The sequence below is a fragment of the Ovis canadensis genome, chromosome 12 (assembly GCF_042477335.2).
Source record: "Ovis canadensis isolate MfBH-ARS-UI-01 breed Bighorn chromosome 12, ARS-UI_OviCan_v2, whole genome shotgun sequence".
Lineage (NCBI taxonomy): Eukaryota > Metazoa > Chordata > Mammalia > Artiodactyla > Bovidae > Ovis > Ovis canadensis.
The window spans coordinates 41,710,970-41,730,386 of record NC_091256.1 but is presented as its reverse complement, the minus strand read 5'-3'; the positions used below and the strand labels follow the sequence as shown (position 1 = coordinate 41,730,386).

The following is a 19,417-nucleotide window of genomic DNA, read 5'->3' as shown; positions in this document are numbered from 1 at the left end:
ATACTGAATGAGTATCTATCATGCGCCAGGCACGCTGTCCTTGCAGTGAGCAAGACTGACAATGTCTCTGCTCACATGGAGTTTACACTCTTGTAAGTGGTGCCTAATAGAAACAGTAATAACCAATATCTTTGGGAGAGTAATCAGTGCTATTAGGAAAAATATCCATCCATTAGTCTACCCTTTCCCTCACAAAAGACTGAATGCATGTGTTGCTAGCAGCTGGAAACACACAATGGGAATTAAAACACAGGCGAAATTCGGGGATCAGTCACATATATATGGTAATGAACCTATAGGAATTAATGAGGTCACCCAGATAGTGCGTAGAGGACAAAGGAAAAAAGGGGGAAATAAGCCACAAACATAGAAAAAGTATTTAAACTTAAACTAGGAAAGTGTTTCAAGAAGGAACCATCCATAGTACACACATTTTTTATGTCATGGGTGAAACGGAGCAGGACCCTTTAGGGCTCCTGGGCACAGAAACACTTCTGTGTCCCTCATTCCCTCATTCCTTATTTGGAGGGAATAGGCTTTGGCCTCCAAAAACTTTCGTAAGTTCCACAGGGCAGGTTCAAACAGATGCCAATCATGGAAGGAAGGGGATACAGAAACAAGGGAAGAGCAGCCAAGACACCACAGTGCAGCCTTGGGGCAGGGTCCTGGCTCCACCTCAAGGGACACGCATAACAATGTCTTTGAGCTCTTCTTAGAACTAAAACCCCCAACAAATGAAGACTACCTGATGTTAACCACACAAGCTCATCAGGAGAACACCTGAGGCCAGATTAAAGGAGTACAGGCCCTGCAAACGCCCTGATCCTTATTAGCAACCCCACACTGAAACCATTGCTATGAAACTCCTCACCAAATCCTCCCCAAGATGGGACACATAGTTTTGAAGGGCATGAGCCCGCCGTGTGCCCTTTTGCCTGGTAAAGACAACAAAGCTATTCCTTTCTACTTCACCCAAAACTCTGTCTCTGAGATTTGATTTGGCACTGGTACACAGAGGCCAAGTTTTCAGCACCATGGAGTCAATACCAAGAGGATCCAGGACTCACTGGATTTAGCAACAGGGTGACATCAACTAGAGCAGTTTCAATTGAGTTATAGGCCTGAACCTAAGACTGCACTGGGCAGGTGAGCCCATGAGATGTACGAAAATGCAGTCTAAGAATGCAGACAATTTCAGTTTTGATTGTGAAAGAGACTGGTTCCAGGATAAGTAGAGAAACAGTTGGGACAGAGAAGTTTTTCTTTTTTTTTTTCCCCTTTCTTTCTTCCTTTCTCTCTTCCTCCCTTCCTAAAATAGGAAAGATTTAACCATACTTAAAGGCTGAAAAGAGAGACTAATGAAGAATAACTTGGTGGATTGAGGTCCCTGAAAGAATATAACAGAGTGGGATCCAGAAAGTAGGAGGAGACTCCTTTCCCCTGGGAATTGAGGGACAGGAGGACAAAAGATGCTGAGGAGAGCAACTATGGGGTAAGGAGCAGAAGTGAAGGATTAAAGGTTGAAAGACTTCTACCTGAATGGCCTCAGGCCAGGAAAATTCTCAGGCAAGATTTACTGCGAAAGGAAGAAGCCCCCAGGGACTGGAATGTGTATTTAAGGTTAGGTTAATTGACAACTGGTAAAAGTGAATGGGAGGTTTGAGAGGGGAGAAGGTGGGTTGTAGTTTAATAAATTTACTTAATAGTGGGACATATAAAATTTGTCCAACTAGGCAGAAATACTTGGGGAACACAATGATTCAAACATTTGCAAATTAAACATTTTCATTCATCACTCCATGTCTGGGGTAAAAAACCTTGAAATGTAGATAGAGCTGAAGCAACAAGCTCAAGTAACACAAGAGGGTTATACAGGAGCAAATATATCTGCACACATACATCTAAACTGAAGAGGGGAGGAATTCAGAGAAATAAGGTGCATGCTCTGTGAGGCACAGTTCAGTTACCTAACCTCAGGCAAGCTGCTTCCCCTTGCCGTGTCCCAAATTTCCCTTCTATTTTTTTTTTTTTAAAGGAAAATACTATCTATTTTCTTTCAGCTCCTCAGGGATACTGTGGAGATGCATGCACTGTATACTTAAAACTCCAAGCCAACTTAGAAAAGAAACTGAGAACATCAAAAGCCCACACTAACAATCTCTGGGCACTGGCTACACTGGGCCACACAATGGGAGGTTCCCTTTACACTCAGCAAGAAAAAGGTACCGATGAGTACAGGGCTCTTTTCAGGAACATTCCTCTCACCTGAATCATTTGTTCTACTGTGCATGACTGAAACTTAACTTAACGAGAAGAAAGATAGCATCACGCTGTCTGAACACGCTTGAAGGCCTATGACTCTCTTCTTACTACTCGCTGTGGGAAAAGGCATGTTAGTTCTTTGCTTATCCAAAATGTTAAGCCCTTTATTTACCGAGTGTCAGCTCAGTCAACACAGAGGGGCAGCCTCTGATAATTCTTCAAGATGGCAGGATCCGAGAGCCTGGGAACCGTGTCAATCACTGTGCCCTGCACATGTCAAGTACTCAACCTGATCTTTGCTAGATAGTGCCTGCCTGCCTTGCTCTGCAGTAGAACACGCAAGCATGTGCTCCTTAAAAGCAACAATATCTGCAGGCCAGGTGATGTGGGATAGCTTGCTCATTTCAATTTAATTTTTTACAGAGGTGAAATTCATATAACAAAAATTAAAATTTTTCAATGAACAACTCAGTAGCATTCATGGCACTGAAGATGTTGTAGAAGTACCACCTCCACCTAGTTCCAAAACATTTAATCACCCCAGGACAACACCTTGTACCCATTAAGCAGTTGCTCCTGACTCCCTCTTCCCACAACTCCTGGAAACCACCAATCTGAGCTCTGTCTCTGTAGGTTTATCTCTTTTCGATATTTCATATAAATGGATTCATACAATATGTGGGCTTTTTCAGGAGCTTGATTAATGGTTACATAATCGTTATGTTTGGAGAAAGCAATGGCACCCCACTCCAGTACTCTTGCCTGGAAAATCCCATGGGCGGAGGAGCCTGGTGGGCTGCAGTCCATGGGGCCGCTAAGAGTCAGACAAGACTGAGCGACTTCACTTTTACTTTCCTTTATTTAGCATAATGTTTTTGCAATTCATCCATGCTATGGCATGCAATTACACTTCTTCCTTTTCATGACTGAAAAATATTCCACTGTATCGATATAACACAACTGGCTTATTCATTCATCCATTAATGAACATCTGGGATGTTTCTACCTTTTGAGAATAGTGCTGCTACAAACATATGTGTACATATATTTGTTAAGTATTGTTTTCCAGTCTTTTTGGAGATATACTTAGGAGCAGAATCACTTAGTCACATGATAATTCTATGTTTAATTTTTTAAGGAACTGTTTTCCACAGTGGCTGTACCACTTTGCAGTCTTACCAGGAACTGTACAAAGATTCTAACTTCTCCATATCCTCACCAACACTTCTTATTTTCCACTGTTTCAATTATAGCCATCCTAGTAAATGTTAAGTGGTACCTCACCGTGGCATTTCCCTGATGACCAATGACCTTGAGCATCTTTTCCTGTATTGATTGACAAGCTGTGTAACTTCCCTGGAGAAACGTCTATCCAAGCCCTTGGCCCATTTTTAAACTGGATTGTTTGTCTTTTAGTCATTTTTAAGCAAGGTACTCCGATACTCGTCTCTAAACATACTGCTTCAAGCAGATGAGATGCAAAACAAGATGTTAACAGTATAGTCTTAAGAGGTTATGTTCTGGAACCGGACTGCTTGGATTCACTCTGTAACTGAACATCTTTATGACCTTGACAGAGCTATGTCTCTGAACCAGAGATTCTCATTGTAAGATGAAGATATTAATACTAAACTTCATGGAGGTGTGATGAGCAATAAATAATTTAATCAATGTAGTATACTTACCTGTGTCCAAGACAAAGTAAGAACCATAAAATTGTCAATAATCAATAAAATTTGTAGGGACAGCATCTCCATGTAATTACATATGTATTCCCATAGAGATGGGAGAAATGCATGAACCTTTACCAGATTCAGCCATGCAAGGGAAAAAGGAACTCCAGCAAGGAAATATGTTAAGTATAAATGTTAAGTATAAAATGGTCTCAAAATAATGAAATGCATTTGATAAAATAGTGTTATTTATACCCTTTAACAACATAGGAAAAGCATTCTTATACTGTAGAACAGAAGGCAGAACCCATATCTGAGAAGAAAGTTTGATGATTCAAACACTAAACAAGGACCAAACCTTCTGTCCCATCATACAGTCCCTAGAATGAAAAAAACGGAGAAAGCTTGCAGGCTACTGTATTTTATAACTGTCATTTCTTTGAAATGTCTATCCATCACTGTGAGTGAGAACAGTAAATCATATTATTGAGAAGCATCAAGATTCTCTCCTTTCTGTACAAACAAAAACTTCATCACAACCAGGGGAATCATGTCAAGCAGTGCACCCACTCATATCCAAAAGTCACATGCATCTTTCAGCTAAGTCTATGCTGCTGCCTTTATGCTTTGCAGTCTTTAGAAACGCACGTTCATTGTAACAGGTAACACCAATCCAATGTCAATGTGCAAAGGCCTCTGTGCTCCAAGTCTATCCCAGATTTGGTAACTAAAAGTTCTTCCAGGGTAGGGGTTCAATATCTCTTACTATATTGTTATTGTTCAGTCGCTAAATCGTGTCTGACTTTTTGCGATCCCATGAACTGCAGCATGCCAGGCTTCCCTGTTCTTCACTATCCCCCAGAGCTTGCCCAAACTCATGTCCATTGAGTCAGTGATGCCATCCAACCATCTCAACCTCTGATGCCCCCTTCTCCTCCTGCCCTCAATCTTTCTCAGCATCAGGGTCTTTTCCAATGTCTTCAGGGTCTTTGCTCTTACTATATACTCTGGTTCAATTAGATCTTCTGTTTATAATATACAATTTCATATCTGTAATTTTTCCTGTCATTTTACACTGCTTTAAAAAGGAATGAAGTCCTGACTTCACTTGAACTCCTCAGGGAGCTTGGGTTTTCTAAAGGCTTATGTATCTCCTTCCCCACATTCCCTTCAAGAGCAAATTTAAACCTTGACATACTGATTAACTTAGATTATAATTCATGAGCTCTGCAAAGGATAGAGGGAAAGGAACTAAGAGTCACGGGTAAGTGAAAGTGAAAGTGAAGTCGCTCAGTCATGGCCGACTCTTTGTGACCCGTGGACTGTAGCCCACCAAGCTCCTCCGTCCATGGGATTTTCCAGGCAAGAATACTGGAGTGGGTTGCCATTTCAAATTCAAGTTTATTCTCAATACTGGAACAAATGAATAAGATGGAAGGGGTGGTCAAAAATTAGTAAATCAAAAGGAAGAAAACAAATCAGTAAATGAAAAGGAAAAATGCCAAAATTAATTTACAAAGTAGAGAGAAGGGAAATTAGTGAAGGTCTGTTACAGAGCAAAAAACTTTCTCTGAAAAACCTCTAATTATATGATACATGAAATGGGCAAGCTTAAAAGTAAACTTACTATAAAAAAGAACAATTATGTTCTTGGGAAAGCAAATAAAAATTAGTCCTGGATTAGTCATCAAAATGTTCTTGCTTGTCCCAGATCACAGTTAAAGAACGATTAAGAGGCAGAATAATGTAATGCATATACAATGCACAGGCGGTCCCAGGTTTGAGTTTCAACTCCACAAATATGGCAAGAAGCTTAGGTCCAAAATGTAACTAATAAGCTCATCTTTCCCAAATTATGGAAATGATTTTTCAAATTTGGTGACAATCAGAATTTCTTGCAGCTTAATTCTGGATGCCGCCTGTTTTTTTTTATTTTCTAACCATTATAGAAAGTACAGAAACCACAGAATGCTGCAGCTGCTGCTAAGTCACTTCAGTCGTGTCCGACTCTGTGCGACCCCATAGACGGCAGCCCACCAGGCTCTCCCTGTCCCTGGGATTCCCTAGGCAAGAACACTGGAATGGGTTGCCACTGCCCTCTCTGAATAAGAGAATAATACAAAGAAAAAAGAAAGGGACTCTATATATACTACATACTATAATATATACTACATACATAAATGGTTTTTCCTGTGGTCATGTATGGATGTGAGAGTTGGACTGTGAAGAAGGCTGAGCACCAAAGAATTGATGCTTTGGCACTGTGGTGTTGGAGAAGACTCTTGAGAGTCCCTTGGACTGCAAGGAGATCCAACCAGTCCATTCTGAAGGAGATCAGCCCTGTGATTTCTTTGGAAGGAATGATGCTGAAGCTGAAGCTCCAGTACGTGGCCACCTCATGAGAAGAGTTGACTCATTGGAAAACACTCTGATGCTGGGAGGGATTGGGGGCAGGAGGAGAAGGGGACGACAGAGGATGAGATGGCTGGATGCTGAGTGAACTCTGGGAGTTGGTGATGGACAGGGAGGCCTGGCGTGCTGAGATTCATGGGGTCGCAAAGAGTCAGACACGACTGAGTGACTAAACTGAACTGAACTGAATTTTAAAATTAGCAGAGAACCATGGACTAGCAATCAAAGAAAACCACACTGCAGTTTATTAGGTATTTATAAGTTAAGAAAAGGAATATTTTTGGTATAGTTCCTGGTTATCATAGGCAAGAATTAACTATTTTGTGTTATCCTAAATTGAGAATTTACATATTATGATTTCTTCCCTCCAGAAATACATCTCATTACAAAATATCAGAATGATGTTTTATATATATATATATATATATATATATATATATACACATATTGTTCAATTAATATTGTACCATGGCTATTTCCCCATATTATTAAAAATGACTAATGGTTCAAGTAACTTCTTTTTAGTTTCACTTATAATTCATTTAACCACTTCACATTGCTGGACCTTTTCTTTTTTTCCATTAAAATAAAGTACAATTACTAGTTGCACCAAATAGGTTCACTATGAACTAATAATTTTACACTCTTAATAAACACTTTTAAATTTGCTTTGTACCAATCACAAATCAGTGCAAACAACAATAGTAGTAACATGGAAGTGACTTAAGTTCTTGCTAACATTTCAGCATTAACATTTCTTATTAATTCCTGCCAAATGGCATTTCCCTATTTGTCTTTCTTTGATTATTAGTAAGATTAAATATTTTTTCACATTTTTATAGGCTAATTCTTTTGTGACTTCTCTGTATATTACACTATCTTGTCTATTGATTCTTCCATGTAAAATCTAAATAATCATCTGGAAAAAATGTCTCAAAAATACTTAGTTTGGAAAGACCGCCATATTTATAATGCTTAGCCCTTCATCTACAAATGCAGTATGTCTCTTTAATTAATCTATTATTTCTTAAAGTTTGTATTTTTTTGTATGTTCCTTGTGGTATTTGTGGCCTCTAACTACCCTATTCAAGACTTCTCAGAGATTTCTGCAAGCAAAATACATGGCATTTTCCAAAACACTCTCCAATATATTTTTTTTTAATCAGAAAATTTTCTATGGTCATGACATGGGAATGACTATGATTTCCACTTTGGTCCAATAATTACAGTTTCTTAGTTCCCGGGGAATGGGTAGGGCTGAATTAACACTGGTACAAAAGAGAATCAATTTTAATAGATATCTCAATGATAACTGAATCTGAATAAACAGTATAGTTCCTTTCAGTGAGAAACACAGTTGACATACAACATTTTTTCAGGTGTACTGCATAATGATTTGACACCTGCATACATCAATTTGACACTGTATATGTCTAGCAGCCATCTGTCCCCATACGAAATTATTACCGTATTATTGACCACATTCCTTATGCTGGATATTACAACCCATGGCTTATTTATTATATAACAATAGGTTTGTGTCCCTTAAATCATTTAAAGGATTTCACCCAACTCCCCAACTCCTTCTGTCCTGGCATCCACCCAGACTTATTTCTTTTATGAAAGAGATAAAATTCATTCCATCAAATTTTTTTTATCTTAAACTCCATTTATATGAAATTGATATTGTAATCCCTTTCTTTCAGTTTAATTGCCTGACTTGCCTTGCCTATAATTTTACTTCAGTAACAAAGTTTGAGGGAGGAGGAGAGTGTAGTCACCTGTAAATAGCTTAAATTTTACAGTATTTGTTTATTAATAATGGATTTACTCTAGGAGCTAAAATAACTCACGCATGGAACAGAGCCTCAACCAACTATTAAATTATTAATATTTAATAGATCTGCCTTTTTCTATCATGCTTTCTTCTAGTAAACACCTAATAAATTGAAATGAAGTTTTCTCTGATCATTACTCCAAGGTTCTCTGCTAATTTTAAAATCAGGAATACTATAATATTATAATACTTTCTACAATCACTGCAGATGGTGACTGCAGCCATGAAATTAAAAGACGCTTACTCCTTGGAAGAAAAGTTATGACCCACGTAGATAGCATATTCAAAAGCAGAGACATTACGTTGCCGACTAAGGTCCGCCTAGTCAAGGCTATGGTTTTTCCAGTGGTCACGTGTGGATGTGAGAGTTGGACTGTGAAGAAAACTGAGCGCTGAAGAAATGATGCTTTTGAACTGTGGTGTTGGAGAAGACTCTTGAGAGTCCCTTGGACTGCAAGGAGATCCAACCAGTCCATTCTGAAGGAGATCAGCCCTGGGATTTCTTTGGAAGGAATGATGCTGAAGCTGAAACTCCAGTACTTTGGCCACCTCATGTGAAGAGCTGACTCATTGGAAAAGACTCTGATGCTGGGAGGGATTGGGGGCAGGAGGAGAAGGGGACGATCGAAGATGAGATGGCTGGATGGCATCACGGACTCGATGGACGTGAGTCTGAGTGAACTCCGGGAGTTGGTGATGGACAGGGAGGCCTGACGTGCTGCGATTCATGGGGTCGCAAAGAGTTGGACACGACTGAGCAACTGAACTGAACTGACAATCATGAAAATGCTTTACATACTGATGGGAGTACATGAATGTGTGTGCTACATGAATACCTACATATCAATATTCAGGTATCACTGAATTATATCTAGGTCTGTATCTGTTATTGTTTATGAATTATAACTCAATTTAAATGAAGAGTACTCAAGGGAAAAAATATAAGCATGATGAAAGAATCATGTGGGCTCCCCAGGTGGTGCTGGTGGTGAAGAACCCGCCTGCCAATGCAGGAGACAGAAGAGACGTGGGTTCAATCCCTGGGTCAGGAAGATCCCCTGCAGGAGGGCATGGCAACCCACTCCAGTAGTCTTGCCTAGAGAATGCCATGAACAGAGGAGCCTGGCAGGCTACAGTCTTAGGGTTGCAAAGAGTCAGACACGACTAAAGCAACTCAGCACACACGCAGGAAGTCATATAATCCATGCAGAAGTGACACTGGCGATACAGACACAAGCATTCGTTTCATTTATAAAATCATACTTGAGTACGAAATTCTGTTTTTGTTGTTCAGTTGCTAAGTTAAGTCTGACTCTTTGCGACCCCATGGACTGCAGGATGCCAAACTTTCTTCTCTATCTCTTATATAATGGTATTTTGTGAAATGGTAATGATCCCTCTGTTGCACCAAAAATTAAAGCTGAATTTCAATATGAATTATGACAAAAAACACAGTATTTTCCACTTGTTATGGGAGATAAAAGAAAAAGTAGCCCTGAGTTAAGCTTTTGCTGTTGTTTAGTCACTAAGTAGTGTCCAACTCTTTGTGACCCCATGGACTGAAGTCCGCCAGTCTCCTCTGTCCATGAGATTCTCCAGGCAAGAATACTGGAGTGGGTTGCCCTTTTCTCCTCCAGGGGATCTTCCTTACCTGGGGATGGAACCCATGTCATCTACTTTGGCAGGTAGATTCTTTACCACTAAATCAAAAAGGAAGCCTTCAACAAAATAACTGCTCTGATCTTTGAAATTTAGAATAACAATTATTCATGTATTAAAAAACAAACAAACAAACAAAAAAGGTTAGTTTGTTTTTTTTTCTATGAGTAACTTTTACATTTAGAGGTACCCTAAACTCTACAGTTCCTTCACTACCTAAGAATTAAAACACTATAAAGATTCACATCTGCCTACTCAAGCTGAACCACTCGTTCCATCACAGATCTGAAAGTACTTCATAAACCATCCGGGAAGACGGGGTGTTACAACATGAGCATTCATTCCATTTATGGAAATACAGTATCCGTCAGTCCCCTATAATTTTGCTCAACAGCAATTGCTAGGGGAAGTTTCAAATATTTGTTGGAGATACTCTTGAAAAATAGAGGACAATTTACTGGTGTGTATGATTGTCAAGTGCTAGAATATGTCAATCATCTAATTACCAACTATTCACTGAGGAGGGCTTTCAAATACACTGTAAATGAAACGTGTAAATTAGCCACAAATTTGATATATATTATGCTGGATAAAAGAGAATAGAAACCTCTTTCAAATATGTAATTTATTCAAAGGAGTTTCCATCTTAAATACATTCCTCATGAAAAGCAATTTACATTGACCCAAGTTACTACATCTTCCATGGTTTAGAATAGGTATTTATTTATTCAAGAGCAGCAAGAGAATGGGGAACAAGTCTTCTAGTCTAAGCTAATGTTACACAAAGTCACTCAGGAGCTTTTTTATGCCATTCCAACATCCTCCTTTCCTTTCAGTTGCCTCCTCCAGGCCCCAGCAAAAACTCCATTACCAGTGACCACAAAATAATTCTTATCTTTTAACACAACACTTAGTCTCAGAAACAAGTGCAGAGTTGCAAAATTGGAGATCAGTAAACAAAATTAGCCTCCCTCAACCACACTGATGAGTTCCAGCTCATCAGTCATTCCTAAATCCTCCCATTGCCATCCAAATCCAAAAAGGGAACCAAAACTTGGGGCCATATTTGGCTTTTCAAAGACGTTGGCAGATAGAGAAAACATTAAAAAAAAAAAAGAGCATTTAAAACTGAACTGATACTGTGACCAAAAAGTAATTTTTTGTTATTTAAAACAGAAATGACATACATGGCCTAAAATCAGCAACAAGAATAAAATGGCCTAAAATCAGCAACAATGAGAATAACACTTATATTGGACTTTTGTCAATGATGCTTGTAAATGCTGGCTCTTCCCTTAGGTGGTGAGGTTAGCCACTCCTGAGCTAAAATAACACATACATGGACTTGTCACACAGCACAGAGAACAACTACTGATACATTCAATATCTTGTAATAACCTATATGGCAAAGAATCTGAAAAGGAAGATATGTGTATGTGTATAATGAAATCATTTTGGCGTACATTTGAAACTAACACAACATTGTAAATAAACTATTCCCTATTGGATGAGTTGGTAAAGAATCTGCCTGCAGTGCAGGGGACCTGGGTTCGATCCCTGGGTCCAGAATATCCCCTGGAATAGAAAATGCAAATCTACTCCAGTATTCTTGCCCGGAGAATCCCATGGACAGAGGAGCCTGGTAGGCTACTTACTGTCCATGGGGTCACAAGAGATGGACACGACTAAGCAACTAACACTTTCACACTTTCAATTTTTTAAGAACAGGAGAAAAGTAAAGAACAGACAAAGACTTTAACTAAAATTGGTAGAAATACATAATATTTCTATTTAAACATAGGGCAAAAGGAAGAGAAATTTTGAAATTTTTGTCAGGCTTACAATTTGCTTATTGTAGGAACCACTGTGATTCATATTTGTCCAGAGGGTAAAAAGATCACTGCTTATATCCATGACTTAGTCAAACCTTTCATAACACCAGAGACACCTATTTATGATATTAAGACCACTGCTTTCTTAAATTAGATCCTATTTTTCACTATCCTTACATCATTTAAGAATTTATAAATTTCAAAGAAGAACATGAACAAAAATCATAACCATTCATTATTATCCAAGGTAGACTTATGGTGTCGATTTTCTAAATAAATTCTAGGCAGGTTAGTAGTCTACTAAATAAATAAAAACAATTCATAATCCCAAATACTAACGGCAGACTAAAATGATCTTCCCAAACCTTGCTGAGTTTTAACTGCCTACACACTACTTACCAAATGAGGTTAAAAGCAGCTACAGACCCGTTAGTACTAGTTCTGTACGCCATTACCACATAATTTAAAAGAGATTCCTCCTTGTGGTACATATACACAATGGAATGTTACTCAGCTATTAAAAAGAATGCATTTGAATCAGTTCTAATGAGGTGGATGAAACTGGAGCCTATTATACAGAGCAAAGTAAGTCAGAAAGAAAAACACCAATACAGCACTTTAACGCATATATATGGAATTTAGAAAGATGGTAACGATGACCCTATATGTGAGACAGCAAAAGAGACACAGATGTAAAGAACAGACTTTGGACTCTATGGGAGAAGGCGAGGGTGGGATGATTTGAGAGAATAGCATTGAAACATGTATATTATCATATGTAAAATAGATCAGCAGTCCAGGTTCGATGCATGAGACAGGGTGCTCAGGGCCGGAGAACTGGGATGACCCTGAGGGATGGGAAGGGGAGGGAGGTGAGAGGGAAGGTCAGGATGGGGAACACATGAACACCCATGGCTGATTCGTGTGAATGTATGGCAAAACCCACCACAATACTATAATTAGCCTCCAATTAAATCTAAAACAAACAAACAAACAATAAAAGAGATTCCTCCTAAACTCTGGGAGTTTTTAATTTTTGTACTGCCATTAAGAATTTCTAAATACTAGATGCAGTAACACTAGGCTAGGCGATATACTGAGCAAGAAAAGTATGTTCACCCTAAAACAGAGCTCAAAAACACAATATCAAGTCAAGAGACCACTCAGGAGAAGAATAAGCATTTTCATGGCAGAAGAGCACCGAAAAGGTTAAGGAATGCACAGGGACTTGTTGAAAAGTGGATTCTGAGAAGGCTATGAGTTGCTTTCCAAGCAATGCCTAGCACATGAAATGCCCTATGAGCAGACTGGTGTCCAGTCCTATTTGAAATATGGAGAAAAAAAGAGGTAAGAAAATATGTATGGTCATGAGAACAATGAAGATAGTGAGAAATGCAGAGACAAGTTGATGTTTCTAAGAATTTAGATTAAAACAGGAACAATTAAAAAATCAATCTCTCCAACTGCATCAATCTTATCCAGATAAATTATTCTAAACATCAGGCTTCCCAGGAGGTTCTAGTGGTAAAGAGTCCACCTGCCAATGCAGGAGACATAAGAGACGCAGGTTCGATCCCTGGGTCTAGAAGATCCCCTGAAAGAGGGCATGGCAACCCATTCCAGTGTTCTTGCCTGGAGAACCCCATGGACAGAGAAGCCTGGTAGGCTATGGTCTACATAGCATTGCAAAGAGTCAGACATGACTAAAGCTACTTAGCACACAGGCACAATCTAGCAATCCTCCCAGACCATCCTTACTCCAGGTTTCAGACCCTCTAGCTTCCTTCTTTCAAAAGGGGTGCTGCCTCTACTTTCAGATGTTTATTGGGAGCAGTTTCCTATTTGAATGTTAATTACTGTTATGACACACATGATAATTTAACTTGCTTCAGTAATTTATTCTTCCTTGTAATTAGATGTAGTAATTGGAAAATCTTCCAGAGTGTAACAACAGTTCTAAAGGTGAAATGGCAAGGGGAGGGAGCTTTCCCATAGGATTTCAACTATAAATCTGGAGCTGCCTGTTCAATGGGCAGGCACTAGATGAACCAGGCCAGGAATCAGAGATGGTCCTTCTGGAGTCACAGAGGTGGCACTTGTGACCTTTAAGAGCTGGATGATTCAAGAGGAAGGCAAAGACCCAGCAGATGGTTAGTTAGAGCGACCCTGAGAAGAATATTAAACACTAAACTTGAATGAAGCCAGGCATGATATGACACAGTGCCGTTTAAAATCCTCTAGTCTGGAAGCTATTCACATACGGTTCAGAAACTGTAGAATGAGCAGGCCAAAAATACCACTGGGGTATGATGGGCTCTATTTTTACTTGATTTACAGAAGTGTTTTGATGCTTGCCATATCATATACACTCAATAAATTATTATTGAAATAAGCAACAGAGTAATTGGATAAATGAATGGATGCATGTGTGGCTTAGAAATAATTATAGCCAATACAATTCAATATATAAAACATACCAAGTATCATGCTAAACACTTCATATCTCTTTTTCTTCTCTCCCAACTTCCTTTCCATTATTCCCAAAGCCTTACTACATATCTTGACATAAGATTCTTAAAAAAAAAATTCTATGACAGATTATTTCAAACATATGCAGAAGTAGAGAGAATAGCTCACATACCCAGATTCAGCTTCAATAATATTGACCAATTTTCTTCATTTACACCTTGTGTCATTAGCTCTCCTGTATTATTTTGAAGCTCGTTTCAAATATCATATCATTTTATGTGGCAATGTTTATAGGGTTTGGGACTCTCTGGTGGTCCAGTGGGTTGAGAGTCTGTCTTGCAATGCAGGGAATACAGTTTCAATTCCTGGTTGGGAAACTAGGATTCCACATGCCACAGGGCAGCTGGGCCCACCCATCACAACTGCTGAGCCCACACACTGCAACTAGAGAGCCTGTACACCACAACAAAGGATTCCATGTGATACAACTAAGGGCCAAATAAATAAATAAATATTTTTAAAAATAATTATAGGCTTCATTTCTAAAACTTCAATGTGTAAAAAATAAAAAACTAAAAAAAATAAAAATAAAAAAAAATAAAACTTCAATGTAATAATCCCTTAAGTATATTAATAAGAATTCCTTAATATCATTCAGGCACTATACCTTTTACCCATTATTCAGTTCAGTTCAGCCACTCAGTCGTGTCTGACTCTTTGTGACCCCATGAACCGCAGCACGCCAGGCCTCCCTGTCCATCACCAACTCCCAGAGTCCACCCAAACCTATGTCCATAGAGGCAGTGATGCCATCCAACCATCTCATCCTCTGTCGTCCCCTTCTCCTCCCCACCTCAATCTTTCCCAGCATCAGGGTCTTTTCAAATGAGTCAACTCTTTGCATCAGGTGGCCAAAGTATTGGAGTTTCAGCTTCAGCATCAGTCCTTCCAATGAACACCCAGGACTGATCTCCTTTAGGATGGACTGGTTGGACCTCCTTGCAGTCCAAGGGACTCTCAAGAGTCTTCTCCAACACCACAGTTCAAAAGCATCAATTCTTCAGTGCTCAGCTTTCTTTATAGTCGAACTCTTGCATCCATACATGACCACTGGAAAAACCATAGCCTTGACTAGACAGACCTTTGTTGGCAAAATAATGTCTCTGTTTTTTAATATGCTGTCTAGGTTGGTCATAATTTTCCTTCCAAGGAGTAAGCATCTTTTAATTTCATGGCTGCAATCACCATCTGCACTGATTTTGGAGCCCAGAAAAATAGTCAGCCACTGTTTCCCCATCTATTTCCCATGAAGTGATGGGACTGGATGCCATGATCTTCGTTTTCGGAATGTTGAGCTTTAAGCCAACTTTTTCACTCTCCTCTTTCACTTTCATCAAGAGGTTGTTTAGTTCTTCTTCACTTTCTGCCATCAGGATGGTGTCATCTGCATATCTGAGTTTATTGATATTTCTCCCAGCAATCTTGATTCTAGTTTGTGCTTCCTCCAGCCCTGCACTTCTCATGATGTACTCTGCATATAAATTAAATAAGCAAGGTGACAATATACAGCCTTGACATACTCCTTTTCCTATTTGGAACCAGTCTGTTGTTCCATGTCCAGTTCTAACTTTTGCTTCCTGACCTGCATATAGGTTTCTCAAGAGGCAGGTCAGGTGCTCTAGTATTCCCATCTCCTTCAGAATTTTCTACAGTTTATTGTGATCCACACAGCCAAAGGCTTTGGCACAGTCAATAAAGCAGATATAGATGTTTTTCTGGAACTCTGTTGCTTTTTTGGTGATCCAGCTGCTGCTGCTGCTGCTAAGTCACTTCAGTCGTGTCCAACTCTGTGCGACCCCATAGATGGCAGCCCACCAGGCTCCCCCATCCCTGGGATTCTTCAGGCAAGAATACTGCAGATGTTGGTAATTTGATCTCTGGTTCCTCTGCCTTTTCTAAAACTAACTTGAACATCTGGAAGTTCACAGTTCACCCATTATAGTCTTTTATAGTTTGTATATGAAAGTGAAAGTGAAGTCGCTCAGTCGTGTCCGACTCTTTGAGACCCTGTGGACTGTAATCTACCAGGCTCCTCCATCCATGGGATTCTCCAGGCAAGAATACTGGAGTGGGTTGCTATTTCCTTCTCCAGGGGATCTTCCCGACCCAGGGACTAAACCCGGGTCTCCCACCTTGCAGGCAGACGCTTTAACCTCTGAGCCACCAGGGAAGCCCAGTTTGTATATAATTGTATCCAAAAAAGGTCTAGACAGTAGGGTGAATTGACATATGCCATAAATCTTTTTAATCTATAGATTTCACCTCCATCTCTTTTTACAAAACAATCTTATTTCTTTCTTTATTGGCCACACTGGGTCTTCATTGCTGTTTAAGGGCTTTCTCTAGTTGCAGCAGGCAGGGACTAGTCTCTACTCAGGGAGCTCGGGCTTCTCATCGTGGTGGCTTCCCTTGTTGTAGAGCACAGGCTCAGCAGTGGTGGTGCACAGGCTTAGCTGCTCAATGGCATGTGGGATCCTCCCGAACCAAGGCTCGAACCTGTGTCTCTCGAACTGGCAGGCAGATTCTTTACCACTGAGCCACCAGGGAAGCCCTCCATCTCTTTTTATTTCTGTTGCATTAGCTGTTGTAGCTAATGATACAAAGTCATTTACCCTGTAGAACTGCCCAGTCTAGATTATTAAAATTGTATTTCCATGATATTTATTTTTTTAATGTATTTTAATAGCAAACTTACAGGAACAGCACAGAAGACAGACAACATTAAAAACATGTGCTTGCATGTAGGACAACTCAGTTAGAAAAGTATAGTGAATGGATGGAATCTACTGCATGATAAAAATGCTACAAACACCATTTAGTTGCAGTCCATAAGAAATTTACTTGTTTTAAAAAAATCCAAATGCTGGCATTGTCCAGAAAAATTTAACAGGTTTATTTATAATTGTTATAAAGTTGAACTGCTGAAACTTGTTCACTGAAACATTTTGACTTTCATTAACGCTTTATGTCCCCGCATTTATATTAAAAATTCACACACAAATGAAAATGGAAAAACTGCCAATACCTGATTTCTGTCCCCTATTTTCCACTTGCAATCATATACTTAGGTACCTTTTGACCCCATGGAAAAAAATATCTAACGTTCAGAACTACCAATAACAGGAAGAGGACATTTTTTTTTTTTTAAAGAATGAAATGTTTCCCATCATAGTGGATTCTTAAGCACGTTCTCCACGTATGCGGCGTGCTAGCTGGATGTCTTGGCATAATTGTTACACGTTTGGCATGGATAGCACACAGGTTGGTGTCTTCAAAAAGGCCAACCAGATAGGCCTCACTTGCCTCCTGCAAAGCACCAATAGCTGCACTCTGGAAGCGCAGATCTGTTTTGAAGTCCTGAGCAATTTCCCGCACCAGACGCTGGAAGGGAAGTTTGCGAATCAGAAGTTCAGTGGACTTCTGATAACGTCTAATTTCACGGAGTGCCACAGTACCAGGCCTGTAACGATGAGGTTTCTTCACCCCTCCAGTAGAGGGCGCACTCTTGCGAGCGGCTTTTGTAGCGAGTTGCTTCCTCGGTGCTTTACCACTGGTCGATTTGCGGGCAGTCTGCTTTGTACGAGCCATGGTATAGAGACCTCCTTACTTACCCCCCTTCTCCTTCGGCTGGAGCTTGGTGAGCTAGAGGCGGCGCTGGCGTTGGAGAGCGACAGCGGCGCGGCGGCGGCTGCGAACACAATTGAAAGCTATTTCCATGATATTTAATTCAGTCTGTTCCCCTGCCCTCTGTACTTCCAGTCCATGGGTAGTCAGAGAAAGAGGCCAGATCAGATTACAGTTTGAAATTTTGGCAAGAACACTTTAGAAGCTGTGTACTGGAGACCTACAATCTCAAGGTGCCTCTCTGTGATGTCCATAAAAAAGGGGTACTTACCACTTGGATTCATCAACTTACTGGGGGTTACAAAACAATAAATCCTGACTTTCTGACCCCTTCCTCTGTTAGCAGGACTAAACCACTCTAAAGAGAGACAGTTTCATCAACTATTTGGTAAATACGAGGTATAGTTTGTGAAGGGAAGCATGCTAAAAACTTCTTTCCTTTTATTTGTCAGTTTTCAAAGTAATGATTGACTCCCTAATATCATTACAAAAAGAACCAATAAGGGTTTAACTTTTAGCTCTGAAAATCCCTTGAGAGGACTATCCCCCACATCTGTGTCAGAAATCTAAAACTATCCGTTATCTAAGTATGTCTAAGAGTGGGAGTAAAGAAAGATAATAATCTGCTTTGAGAGCATCTGTCTCCTTAAGGCCTCTTCAGCAAGCAGATTTTTTTCCCCTTAATTTGAATATCTCCATATAAGAAAGTTAAAAAATTCTGCATCTTTAAGAATATTAAATATCTAACACCTTTCTCTCAGAGTCATGATGCAAATGCTTGCCACCTGATTTCAGAAACTCAAAGGGCAGGAGAGAATGGGTAGCAGTCACTACACAGCTGTCCCTGGTATCTGTAGGAGTCGGCTTCCAGGAACCCCCTAAACTAAAATCCAAGGATGCTCAAGTCCCTTATATTAAGTGGAGTAATATTTGCATATAGCCTACATATTTACACATTGTGCTATAATTTACGTTTTAATATTAATTTATTTTGCTGTGTTGGGTCCTAGTTGCAGCATGCAGGATCTTCCTTGCAGTGCATGGACTCTCTAGCTGTGACGTGTGGGCTTAGTTGCTCTAAAGCATGTGGGACCTCAGTTCCCTAACCAGAGATCGAGTTATAACCATTGGACTACCAGGGAAGTCCCCCTCCAGAACAGTTTAAGTCATCTCTAGATTACTTATAATTCCTGTACTGTGCTGTGCTTAGTTGCTCAGTCATGTCCGACTCTTTGTGAGCCCATGGACTGTAGCCCACCAGGCTCCTCTGTCCACGGGGATTCTCCAGGCAAGAATACTGGAGAATGCCCTCCTTCAGGGGATCTTCCCAATCCAGGGATCGAACCAGGCATCCCACATTACAGGTGGATGCTTTAACCTCTGAGCCACCAGGGAAGTCCCTTATTATACCTGGTACAATGTAAATCTATGTAGGTAGTTGCTGGCAAGCAGAAAACTATAGTTTTGCTTTTTGGAACTTCCTAGAATTAAAAAAAAAAAAAATTGACCCTCAGTTAAATTTGTGGATACAGAATCCACACATAAGAACCCCTGGATAGAGAGAACTGACTGCCACTAGTTTCCAGCAA

The 19,417-nt window shown here is 39.9% G+C and overlaps 1 protein-coding gene and 1 pseudogene across 3 annotated transcripts in view; both read right to left on the bottom strand.

Moving 5' to 3' along the window:
* Positions 1-19,417, bottom strand: part of SMYD3 (SET and MYND domain containing 3) — a 756,573-nt gene that overhangs the window by 404,599 nt on the left and 332,557 nt on the right. The window lies entirely within an intron of this gene.
* Positions 16,865-17,851, bottom strand: LOC138416411 (histone H3.3A-like; annotated as a pseudogene).